At 38.4% G+C, this 12,705-nt stretch overlaps 1 protein-coding gene across 3 annotated transcripts in view; it reads left to right on the forward strand.

The window, feature by feature from the left end:
• MSRB3 (methionine sulfoxide reductase B3) overlaps positions 1 to 12,705 on the forward strand; it is a 174,599-nt gene that overhangs the window by 17,127 nt on the left and 144,767 nt on the right. The gene's annotated exons all lie outside the window — the stretch shown is intronic.

A 12,705-nucleotide genomic window follows, 5' to 3' on the forward strand; every position in this document is an offset into this window, starting at 1 on the left:
CTGGTACAAGAGCAAATATTTATTTGCAGTTTCCGGTGCTAAAACTTTCTGTTTTCCTGGAATGGTGGCAGAGTTCTAACTTAAAATATTTGAGACATGATTTAAGGACACATATGTTTAGGGCTTATATTCAACTCATTAAAAATACTCTTTTAGTGATAGATGTAGATACTGTAGTTTATAGTCCCAGGCTTAGGATTTAGTCAGCCTACATTAGCAACTCTTTCTTTAGGTGAAATGGTCCGTTAAGGCATTCCATCTTTTTTGCACGTATAAGCTTTATTTTTATGAAAAACCTGCGCATGGTTCTTGGTACATGGGAACCATCTCCAACTCCACCCCCGTCTCCATCTCTGTGTCATTCTTCTGGAGTAATGTTTTTAAATCGTTCTTGTAGTTCCCTAATTTTAGTCAATATAGTTATAGCACTGCTTCTTGATTCATCTGTTTTGTGTGATATCCAGTCATGAAAAAGAAGGATCTATCTGCTCTCTCTTCTCCAATCTGTCTACCGCTGTTGACTTTGAAATTCCCTTACTATTCACTTTTGTAACAATAAATATTTGTTCATCAGCCGTTGGTAGGCTACATGCCAAGCAGTTGTGACAAAGATTCCAAGGAGAGTGACTTACGTGAGCAAAAGTTTCTTTTTTCTCCCACAGTAGCCCAGGGTAGGTAATAGCCCACAGGTGGCTTGCCTTCCCATTCAAGTAGCTTCCATGGCACGGTCCAGGCATGCTGCTACAGTCGTTGCCATTTCCCAAAGAAGAGGACGGCTGAAGTAAGTGACTTTGTAAAGGAGGTGATGCGATCTTTCGAATTATTTTCCATCAGCCAAAACTTAATATCATGGTCTCAGCAAGGGAGGCTGAGAAAGGTAGCAGTATGTTCAGCTAAAATTGCAGAGGGTTCTGGGGCGCCTGGGTGGCTCAGTCGGTTAAGCGTCCGACTTCAGCTCAGGTCACGATCTCTCGGTTTGTGAGTTCGAGCCCCGCGTCGGGCTCTGGGCTGACGGCTCAGAGCCTGGAGCCTGCTTCCGATTCTGTGTCTCCCTCTCTCTCTGCCCCTCCCCCGTTCATGCTCTGTCTCTCTCTGTCCCAAAAATAAATAAACGTTAAAAAAGATTTTTTTAAAAAATTGCAGAGGGTTCTATTACTAACACAAAGAAGGAAGAGTGGATTCTAAGAGTCAATTAGCATTTTCTGGTCTAGTTAGTATCTCTTGGTGTTACTTTATGAAGTCCTGATATTCTTACCCCTTCCTCTACCTTTCTTTCTGGCCTTCTGTACATTTTGTCCACAATATAAATGTTCTTTTTGTTTTAAAACGTGATGTTACTAATGTTTGCCTTCTCTTCTGAAACTGCAGCCAAATCTCTGTGTGTAGCTGGTCTCTAAAAGCTCCTATTGTTACTTCCATACTTATTTACTTTCAGGTAAAAAAAATGAGCTGTTGCCATAGTTCCTTCTTCTTAGGTTCAGGGTCATGATCTCTGGGCCACTGGAAAGGATATAAGTCATGGCAAATGGATTGTTTTTTCTTTTTCTTTTTTGATACATTGATTAAAATCAGGGCACTGTATTTCTAAGGTCTGCATCTAGGCACTGACTTGTTTATTCCATAAGAGAAGCAGCACCAAAGGAATATGGTTAGTGCTCAGGGAGCTTTCTTTCAGTCACTTCAGGAATTAGGTTCATTGTATTCAGGAATTTTATTGTGACCAGGAACTACTCAGTTTTGCAGCTGGGTGAAAACTTTTGTCTTGAACGACTGAGACTGGTTTGTTATCTCCAGGTGATCCAAGGTGAAGTAGGTCTCTCCTTTAATATCTGAGTATGAGAGAAGAGCTGTGTTTTCTGACCAAGGTAAGACTCTCTTTGGGGTATTTAGGAATAGAAGGGCTGACTAATGAGGGAGATTCTGGGCTTTTCAAGGCGGTCTCGTTGTCTTTCGTATTGGACTTCTAATCATTCCAGACCCAGTTATTTTCCCAAACAAGGACATAATCTGGAGCACAAGAGTCACTGCCCTTGAAGAATTTTTCATGTGGTAGAAGAGATTAATAGAGACCACAGTTCAAATTCTGGCTGCATCATTTACTGGCCTTATGACCTCAAGCAAATTATTCTCTGAACCAGAGATTCTGCTGGAATGTATAATCCTCAAATCCCAGTGGCTTAAAACACTGAAGGTTTATTTCGTGCTTGTATTGCACATTCATTGTCAGTGGGGGGACTCTAGGATCATCGTTAATGGAGCAGCCACTATCTAATTAATAGAAATTACTGGTCACTTTTGGAGAGGGAAAGAAAGTTCTGGAGAGTCTCAGAGCAACAGTTAAGTGCTGTGTCTCAGAGGTGACATACATTCTCATTTATGTTCACAACTTATTGCCCAGAACTAATGACATGGTCTCACTCGATCACAGGGGGTCAGGAAGTGCATTCTTAATTTGCCTGGAAAATGGAGAGTCAGAAATGCTCAGCAAATAGCACCAATGACTACAACATATAGGAATGCCTGCCTGAGGGTTGATAAGAGGATTAAATGATACATACCTACATACAAAATGACCTAGTGCAGGTGCTCAGAAATGATTATCATTAATAGTAATATCAAGTAAGATGTATGGGTGCAAAATATTTGAATGATATTATAAAGTGTGACTAAAGATTCTTTCTTGTAAGCTATATAAGACTATATCACCATTTATATGAAATTGTCTTGTAAATTAGAACACAGTGCACAGATGCAAGCTGGTGCTATTATCTAAGAGATATTAGAGATGCAGCATTAGAGCTTGATTCAGTTTTGGAGCTACATCTTCACATGGTTGAAGTCGTAAGAGTAGGTGAGATGTGCAAGAAAGAGATTAAATAGAAATACACAGGGCACTGAACAGGTAGCTTTGAAACATAACCACAGTTTGGAAATCAGAAGGAAATACAACAAGAGATAGAGAAGTGATTTCTGGAAAGGGAAGAAGAAAATGATACTGTGTAGTGTCATAGAAAAGTCAAGCGAAGGGTCGCCTGGGTTAAGCATCTGACTTCAGCTCAGGCCATGATCTCATGGTTGGTGAGGTTGAGCCCTGCATTGGGCTCTGCACTGACAGTGCAGAGCCTGCCTGGGACTCTCAATCTCTCTCTCTCTCTCTCTCTCTGTTTGCTCCTGCCTTCACATTCTCTCTCAAAATTAATAAACTTAGAAAAATTAAAAACAGGAAGAACAAGTGAAGAACGTTTCAATAAGGAAAATCAACTGTATAAGATGTCACGAAGAGGCATTGACATTCAGTTCTGCAAATTCCATGGGGGGGGGGTGGTATTAACGAATAATCAATAGAGAATGTTACTTAAGGAAGGACTAGTAGTCTTTTTTTTTTTTTTTCAACGTTTATTTATTTTTGGGACAGGACAGAGAGAGACAGAGCATGAATGGGGGAGGGGCAGAGAGAGAGGGAGACACAGAATCGGAAACAGGCTCCAGGCTCTGAGCCATCAGCCCAGAGCCTGACGCGGGGCTCGAACTCCCGGACCGCGAGATCGTGACCTGGCTGAAGTCGGACGCTTAACCGACTGTGCCACCCAGGCGCCCCTGGACTAGTAGTCTTAATTGAGAGGTGTCTCTGTGCCAGGTGCTCCTCTAGTAGCAGTCTTGCAAGGAAGCTTTTATAAATTCCGTGTTTACAGATAAGATTCTCAAAGCTCAGAACGAAACTTGCCAAATGAAACCTAACTCGTCAGTGAGAAAGTTTGAATTTGAACTCTAGTAACAGAAAAGCAAAAGGAAACTGTACTATGTAAACACAACAAAATGAAACAGTCATACTGAAAAATTCTGAAGGCATTTTTTGTAGTAATCAAAAATGATTGATGCGGGTTTTGCTTTCTCATTGGCACTTTTTAAATATTAAGAAATACTTTTTAGATGGAACATATATAATGTAGATGCTATGAGCTATGAAATCAGTGTACATTTTAGAATAAAAAGATTTATGTTTTATATTGGAGATAGAAGTCATAAAATGTTACTGTGAGAATGAATAAATCCCTGTATTTGACTAGATGCTTTTCAAAACAGGAATCCTGAAAAAAATAGCGTTCAGTAAAGTTATAATTGACATCAGAAGGTGGGCTTTTGTCCATATTTCTGTTTTAATTATACCATTGATGTACCCTCATGGACACAGTGTAACCTTTGCATTGCCAATATTAGGTACACTTCTTTATGTCCTTTTCTTACTTTTTATGTGAACTGAATAATAAAATGTAGATGCTGCAGAATGTAGACAAGAGGGATTTTAGCTTAACGGTGTCTCCAGCTGGCCGTCTGACCTTTGATAAGTCTCTTTATCTCTGTTTTGCTGTTTACAGAATAAGAGATTTGGATCAGTTCATTGTTTCTCCCATTTTCTTTTCCCACTGAGATACACATGATGGCTGATACTTTGTGAGCAGCATAGTCACACAGTCATACGGCAGATTGTGATTATAGACTCGAGGAACAGATGGTCTAGGCCGCACATTCCTGGTTCGAGTTCTAACTCCACTCTTCTCTCTCCCACTCAAGAAAACATGTCAGAAAACTAGTAAAATGAGGGTGACGTTGTTAAAGAGATAACTCTAAATACATCCTACTTTTCTTAAAAATCTCATTCTCAAACTTTGACATTAAAGTTAATTTTGAGGTGCCTGGGTGGCTCAGTCGGGTTAAGCCTCTGACTTCAACTCCGGTCATGATCTCATGGTTCATGAGTTTGAGCCCCATGTCCGGCTCTCTGCTGACAGCTCAGATCCTGGAGCCTGCTTTGGATTCTGTGTCTCCCTCTGTCTCTGCTCCTTCCCCCACTCCTGCTCTGTCTCACATTAAACTTTTAAGTAAGTAAATTTTTAACAAATTACTTGTGAAGCACTTCATAACTCATATTTTACCCGTGGTGGGTGGTGAGTTCATGTTCAAAAACTGATGTGTTAGGTGTTCTCTAAGATTTTTTTCTAGTTCTAAACCTATGTAATGATACATTTCTGTTATTGTCAAGCATTTCCAAAAGGTCTAATTCTTTGGTTATTCTACTTGCAGGTTTTTATTGGTAGGCATTACATGGATTAATAGTACCATGTGTATGATATAGGTTCAGAAATGTTGAGTGAATTTATCAACAAGTTAATTCCCCTTTTGTAGCTATAACACTAATTCCGAATTTGTTTTCTTCTCCTTTATCAGTACACATGATTTTGTGAATTTCAAAGATTGGTGCTGAGAAAACTGGGTTGTAACATTCTGATTGTTACTTTCAGAAACCTGTCATGACTACCCTCTTCATTTTGATAAAACAGTTTAACATTTCGCATTTGTCCACAGACTATATGAAATAGGAAATGTACTAGTTACCTCTAGAAGTAGTGAGAAGTCTAAATGGACTACTGATATTATTTTCTAACCACTTGTTGTTTCTTAAACATCATGGGATAAATTATACATGTATTTCTCTGTTCATTGTTCATTTATTCCACAAATATTTATTGAAGATTCATTGTGCTGGCTATGTGCCAAGCAATATGCCAGACTAGCAGTTCTTGAAGTGTGGGCTGAGGACCCTTAGAGTCTCTTAGACCCTTTCAAGGGATTCATGAAGTGAAAACTATTTTCCTACTAGTACCAAGATATTATTTCCTGTTTTCATTGTGCTGACATTTGCACTGATGTTGGAAAAGCCAAAGCGGATAACACTGCTGGTATCTTAGTATGAATCAAGGTTTTGTGGCAACAAACTTTATTAGTAATCATTTTATGCTTTATTAACATACCCGTGCGAGGAAAAAGCCATTTTCACATAAGAAGGTCCTTGATGAGGTAGTAAAATTTATATTAATTTTATTAAATCTTGGCCTTGATTACATATCTTTGTAATATTCTGTGTGAAGTAATGGGAAGTACATTTTATAAAGTGTTTCTGCACACCAAAGAACAATGGTTGTCTCCGGGCAAAGCACTTGTGCAATTGTTTGGAACGCCATTTTGCTTGACAGAATGACCAACAGACAAATTGCTTATTTCGACTTGGGTTTGGCATGCATTTTCTTAGTGAATGAAGTGCTGCTGCCACTTTAAGGAAAACAGCCGACAGCATTGTTGGTAATGATAAATTCGAGATTTCAAGGTAAAAAATAAAAGTTTGGAAAACTTGTGCCTGCCACCATGAGCTTGTTTGACAGCTTCTCAGTGTTTAAAGACTTTTCTGATGAAATCAGCAGTGATATTAATGAATATAATTTTTGATATTGACAATGAAATGTGTCAACTTAGGAAAGATCTGCATAACCCAAATGAACATTGCATGATGTTACAAAATCAGGCAAAGTTAGACGATCCATTCAAAATGCAAGATAGACCATTGAGTTTAATGTAATTGTATGAAAAGTTTATTGATAATAGTTTCAGATGATCATTTCGTTGAGTTTTGGTATAATATCAAAGAATACCTATAGTTCTCTGAAAAAGTTATTAAAATATTCCTCCCTTTCCAAGAACTTACCTGAGTGAGGCAAGATATTCATATATGCATAGTTTAGCCAAAACAACATATCACAACAGATTGAACACAGGACACATGAAAATCCAGTTTTTTTTTTTTTTGTTAAGCCAGATAGAAAAGATTTGCAAAAATAAAAAACTCATGTTTTGGATAATGCAGTTATTTTTCACTAAAAATGTCATTTAAAATATTTATTTTTTTAATTGAATACACAAATATTTTTGAAATTACTCATTTTAATTTTCAATATGCTAAGTATTGATAGGTATGACCATATAAACAAAAGACGTCCTGAGTCCTTGATAGTTTTTAGGAGTGTAAAGAGATCCTGAGATCAAAAATTAAAAAATTACTAACCCCAGAGATATTTAAGGGGGAAAAAAAAAAAAGCTCTTTATGTAGCTTTTCTTTGGTTCTCAACACCCCTGGTTCTCTGCCACTCCCTCCTTCGAAGTTAGAAGCAATATTCGTTTGTCTATAATTCCATGTACTTTATTTCCACCTCTACTAAGGAAGGCATTTAGTGCATGTCTTATGTTTCCATCTAGGTTAGTGTATTTGTTGGTAGCACAGACTATATCTTACATCTTTGCATATTCATCAGCTCTTAGCACATTGTTTTCCCCAGGAATGTATATAGATGAACTGAGTAACTTTTTAAAATTCCTTATCATATTTGTTTTTTAAATTCCACATATGAGTGAAGTCATGATATTTGTCTTTCTCTGACTGACTTATTTCACAGATGAACATAGGGGAAGGGAAGGAAAAATAAGATAAAAACAGGGAGGCAAACCATAAGAGACTCTTAGAGAACAAACTGAAGGCTGCTGGAGGGGTGTTGGGTGAGGGGATGGATTAAATGGGTGATGGGTACTAAGGAGGGCACTTGTTGGGGGGTGCCTGGGTGGCTCAGTCAGTTAAGCGTCTAGCTTCAGCTCAGGTCATGGTCTCCCGGTTCATAAATGTGAGCCCTGCATCGGGCTCTCTGCCAGTCAGCACAGAGCCTGCTTCAGATCCTCTCTTCCACTCTCTCTCTCTGCCCCTCCCCCACTCATTCTCTCTCTCTCTTTCTCTCTCTCTCTCTGTCTCTCTCTGTCAAGAATAAACAAACATTAAAAAAAAAAAAGGAGGGCACTTGTTGGGATGAGCACTGGGTATTATATGTAAGTGATCAATCACTAAATCCTACTCCTGAAACCATTATTACACTATATGTTAACTAACTTGGATTTAAAAATAATGGTAATAAATAATTAAATAAATTAAAAAAAATTCCTTGTCTTCAAAGTGTTATCCCTAAATGGTTTGGAAGATTGATTTAGGATTCTGAATAGCCAGGGTTCTGGCTGTTTCTTGTAACAAGTGCAAACAGATCTTTGCTTAACAAAAGGGATGTCCAGTTCTAGCTAATGGCCTATTGACTGCAAGAAGTAAATGACGTAATTGAACACTTCATTCAACAAACATTAGCTGAACATAAACTGTGCTAGGCACTGTGCTAATAAGAACAACAATATTTTTATAGAACTTTATGGTAGACATTTAGATTAGTGGTTCTCAACTGGTGGCCCATGATGTTTCTTCTTTTCATAATGGAACAAAGGCAGCAACAATGAAAAAATTTTCCCACAAAACTAACTATATTCTATTCAGAATATTTCTTTTTCTAGTCGTGGTGGTGAGATTAGGGTTTGGGCTTTTGTTTTTATTTTATTTTTATTTGACAAAATTCAAATTTGTCTGCTCTTTGTTGACCCCAGCAGTTTTCGGGGGATATTTTACCAGCCTGTGGAAAACCACTGATGTAGACATTCTTTTGGTATTTATTGGAAAGAGATTTGACCTTTAGGTTTGACATTTTAAATCCACTAGGACAATCAGCTCATTTATTCTGGGGCTAATTATCAACTTCGTGAGTTCTCTGGATTCCGTTTATACCATCTCTCTTTGGCAGTTTATTGTTCAACTGCAAGGAAAAAAGTAAAAGGAAACAAAAATAAACCCAAACCAAAAAACCAAAAAAACTAATTTTAGTCAAATTTTTGGATGGCAGAGTTCTGGGGGGAAAAAAAGATCGGGAAGAAGTAAAAATTTTTGACCAAAGTAGGGCATTCGAATTATCTTTGGCTCTCAAGTCAGATTGTGTTTTCAACTTCTCACCTCTTTGTGGTTTTAATTCAAATTCTCACCTTTAAGCACTATTAGCAGTTGAGACAGCAGAGATAAATAGCAAGGTGGGAAATGATGATCCATGGAGTCAGTCATTCATGGAGTCATTCTGTCACTCAGTACATGAGTGGCTATCGGGTGCCGGATACTGGGATACCAAGATAAGAAAGATACCATCACTATGCTTAGGAACTCTATAATCCAGAAGAGGGAGACAGAGACATAAGCAATTAGTGCCCTGAAAATTGTTTTAGGGGATGTGATAGCGTATTGGCCCCTCAGCGGAGGCCAGATGGGAGAGGTTAGGAATGGTGACAAGGAGAGTAAGGATATGGAATGAAGAAGGACGTGAAGGTAAAAGTGGGAAACAGTGAACTTACTTGGGGGAAATTATGAGTATCCCGGTGTGGCAGGAGCATGGGGCAGGGTGGGATGCAGAGGTATGGTAAAAGAAAAGTCTCAAGAGTTAGGTGACAGATAGATGTGGAACTTCAGATGCTTTGTTTACAAATTTGGACTTCACCCAAAAGATTTACCAGAATGTGTTTTGTGGGGTGGTGATAGGAAAGAAAGGGTTTTGTATGGTCAAAACGATTTGAGAGGCACCAGTTGAGACAGTTAAGCAGGTATTTACTGTGAAACCTCTTGGATTCTTTATATTGGATAGCATTTCCACAACTATTTGACTACAGACTTGTTTGGAAGGGTATCTCCTGTTTCTCAGAACATGGTTTGGGAAACCCTGAAATACGCATTGGGGAATCAACAAAAAGTTTTAATCAGAAAGTTATGGACTATCATGTAATCTGATTCTATTCTTAATGCATGGTGTGATACTGCGTTAGATGTTGTTCAACCAGTGTTTTTAAACACCAGATATTTTCAAAATGATGTGCTAGATATTCTGGGAAATTAGAAAGATGCATAGGGCGTGTGTCTGGCATTAAAAACACAACATGTTGATTACTTATAAATGTTATTCTGCTAGGCAATTATTTGAATCAGAGGCAATACCAAAGTGAGGAAGTTGAGAATAAACTTGGAGAATTAGATTTTTGCTCAGTGCTAATTTCTTCAGGGTGTTTAATGTCAATTCTTTCCCCAAAGATTGTCACTCCTCAGATGCATGTGCTTCTTTTGCCTCTTTTTGGACCAGGGTTGTTTCTGGCTAGGGCCCTCACCCAGGCAGCTCAGGGAGTGTAAAGGGAAGAAAGCTGCCAAAGGGAAACTTGTTTTTTTTCCCGGGCGTGTGGGGAGGTGTAGCTATTGAGTTTCTTGGCCCTCAAAAGTACTATATTATCAACATATTGAAGCTTTGGTAGATTCAAGGGGAGTCAATTCTAGACATCTTTAGGAGATATCCTGAAGGTGTATCCAAGGGGTTTGGAGAAAAAATAATTAAAGTGAAAGAGAAAGGGAAGTTGCACCTGGTGGACAGAAAGAGCAAATCTAGAAATCTGAGAACGTCTTGGACTTTTTTTCTTCCGTAAGTCCTTACTTGTTTCACTCAGTGTCAAGGGAGAGAATCTTCAAATAATGTTCTTGAATTAATTGAATCCTTATTGAATGTTTATTGTCAGTCACATTATCTAGTAGGGAAACATGGAATCAAGTATTTAGAGTGGGTTGGTACAGCCTCAGGCTTTCATTGTCAATTGTATTGTGTGGTTAAGAGCACTGGCCCTGGAACTAGATGGCCTGTGTTCAAATCTATTAAATCATTTCAGTCCAATTACTTAAGTGCCCTAGTCCTTAGTGGATGTAGGATTTTAGCCAAATTACTTAACCTCTCTATGCCTCTACATCTAACAATGGGAAAATGATCGTATGTATCTCTTAAGGCCACGAGGGTTAAAAGAGCCAGTAAATTGAAGTGCTTAGAGCAGTGCCTGCCACACGCCAAGGGTTTCATCAACGGTTAGCCTTAGGATATCTTGATCCTACCATTTTTGTTAGGGTAATAATTTACTGTGGAAATGCATCAAAGAGTAGTAAGTTTTTCTGGCCTAAAAAAGATTCTGTCTTTGGAGAATGGCCTGCTATATCTAAGTAGGATTGGGTGTAAATGGGCTGTTAGAAATAGCTAATTCATGTAATTTTAAAATACAGTGAATATTTGTGCATGTAAACAACAATAATAATAACAGCTAACATTTGCCAAGCATATACTCTGTGCCAGAAGTTGTTCCAAGTGCTTTTTATCAGTTCATTTATTTTAGAGTTGAAACTGAGGCACCGAGGGGGTGAGCAATTTGTCCCAGATAACACAGCTAGTTAGGAGCAGGGTCAGGTTCAAACCCAGGTCATCTGACCCCATAGCTCACGCATCCGCTGTGCTAGCCCATCTTTTGTGCAAATGTGTTCTGTATTTTAGATCACTTTGTCAAAATATTTAATTCCATTTACTGCAAATGTAAGTGGAAAACATTAATTAAAACATAAATCAGTTCAGCCTGAAGATAGTTCTTTTTCTGTCCTAGAGTTGCTCTTGGCATCACGTTAGAGCCATATTGACTGTGATTCTTGTGTTCTGTTGATGTAGAAGATTGAGTTGGATTTCACCAAGGCATCTGGATGCACGTGTCCGTTCTTTAGAACTGTTTTTCACCTTATATCTTAGCTACATGTTTTCAGAGTAGTGTGTAAGTAATGTCACTTTACATGCAGTTTGCAAAATTAGCTGGTTTTTCTGCTATAATTAGGGTTAGAGCTTTAAAAATATAAGGGTTCTATCAAATCCTCACCTATGAGATGTGTGCTTCATAGGATTTTAAAACGGAGAGCATTGTGATGAATATGCTTTTTGCATTCTTCAGTGCAAAAATACTAGACTGCTCTAAAAGTTGATCATTTTAGTTGTTGTACTTTCTTGGTGCGAATGTAACACTTCAGGGGTTTGCTTTTAAAGAAAACTGGGCAAAACTAATTTGCCACTAGATGGAGCCCTGGCTCTTTGGGTAGAAAGAAATGCACCAGTCTGGACGTTAAATCACACAGTCATATCACGCTGGAGGGCCCCCCGGTATTCCAGGCCCCCAGCTTTTAATTGTAGAATGCATCTTTGTTCTTTGCCTGACCTGCAGAGTGACATCACTCCCTTTCTTCCTGTGTGCTGGCTTTGACACAAGCCAGATGGCCGAGGCCATCGGTAGGCGCGCAGGCCGCCTGGTACCGCAGTTGATGAAACAGGATAGGAAGACGTTTTATGGTCAGCTGTGGGAGCACAATGAGGCAGCAGCTTCGCTAAGTAATTACATTCATCGTGCACACTTTATTCCTCTCGGAGAAGGTCACATGGAAAAAAAAATACGTTTTTATTTATAGCGTTGTGAGGTATAGACCTTTGATCTTTTATTAGTCAGTAGTCTGCTCCAAAGGAATGCTCTTTTCCCTGTTCTGCAGTCACTCGTGAAAATGACATGTTTATTTATGTTTAATGGTTCTTTTCGGCTGTGCATTGTGATACTTACCTTCCCTCTTCCTCCCTTTTGTCTCCAGTTCATAACACAAAAATGTTTTAGGTTTGTAGCGAGTTTAGTTTGAAGAAGTCAGAGTTCAGGTATGTTAATACAAGCAGATTTCTGTCAGATATACTCCAGAGTGATTTGGTAAAATACATTACTGTTTATTATGTGTTTGTTCTTCAAGGATGTCAGAAGAGACCAGGAACAGACTTTTATTCTGGGGTGATGAGGGCCAGGAAATGAATAAGACTTTCATTTTATGTCCATTTTTGGACATTTAGTGGTTAAGGTCACTTGTGATGCCAACTTAAAATAAAATATTAGAAGTTAGTATTAATCTAGTATTTTCCAGGCTTCGTTTGAAGTTTATCAGTGGCAAGATCGTACAAAACTTGAAGGAAAATACCAGCTGAACTTTTCTCTAAAGTTTAACACTTACACAGTTTTGAGATTCTTCCACATAGATTCATTTCCAGAACTTTATAAAATAGTTTTAGCCTTTTTAAGGCTAGGTTGTGAATATTACTCACA

This window comes from Prionailurus bengalensis, chromosome B4 (genome assembly GCF_016509475.1).
Source record: "Prionailurus bengalensis isolate Pbe53 chromosome B4, Fcat_Pben_1.1_paternal_pri, whole genome shotgun sequence".
Classification (NCBI taxonomy): Eukaryota; Metazoa; Chordata; class Mammalia; order Carnivora; family Felidae; genus Prionailurus; species Prionailurus bengalensis.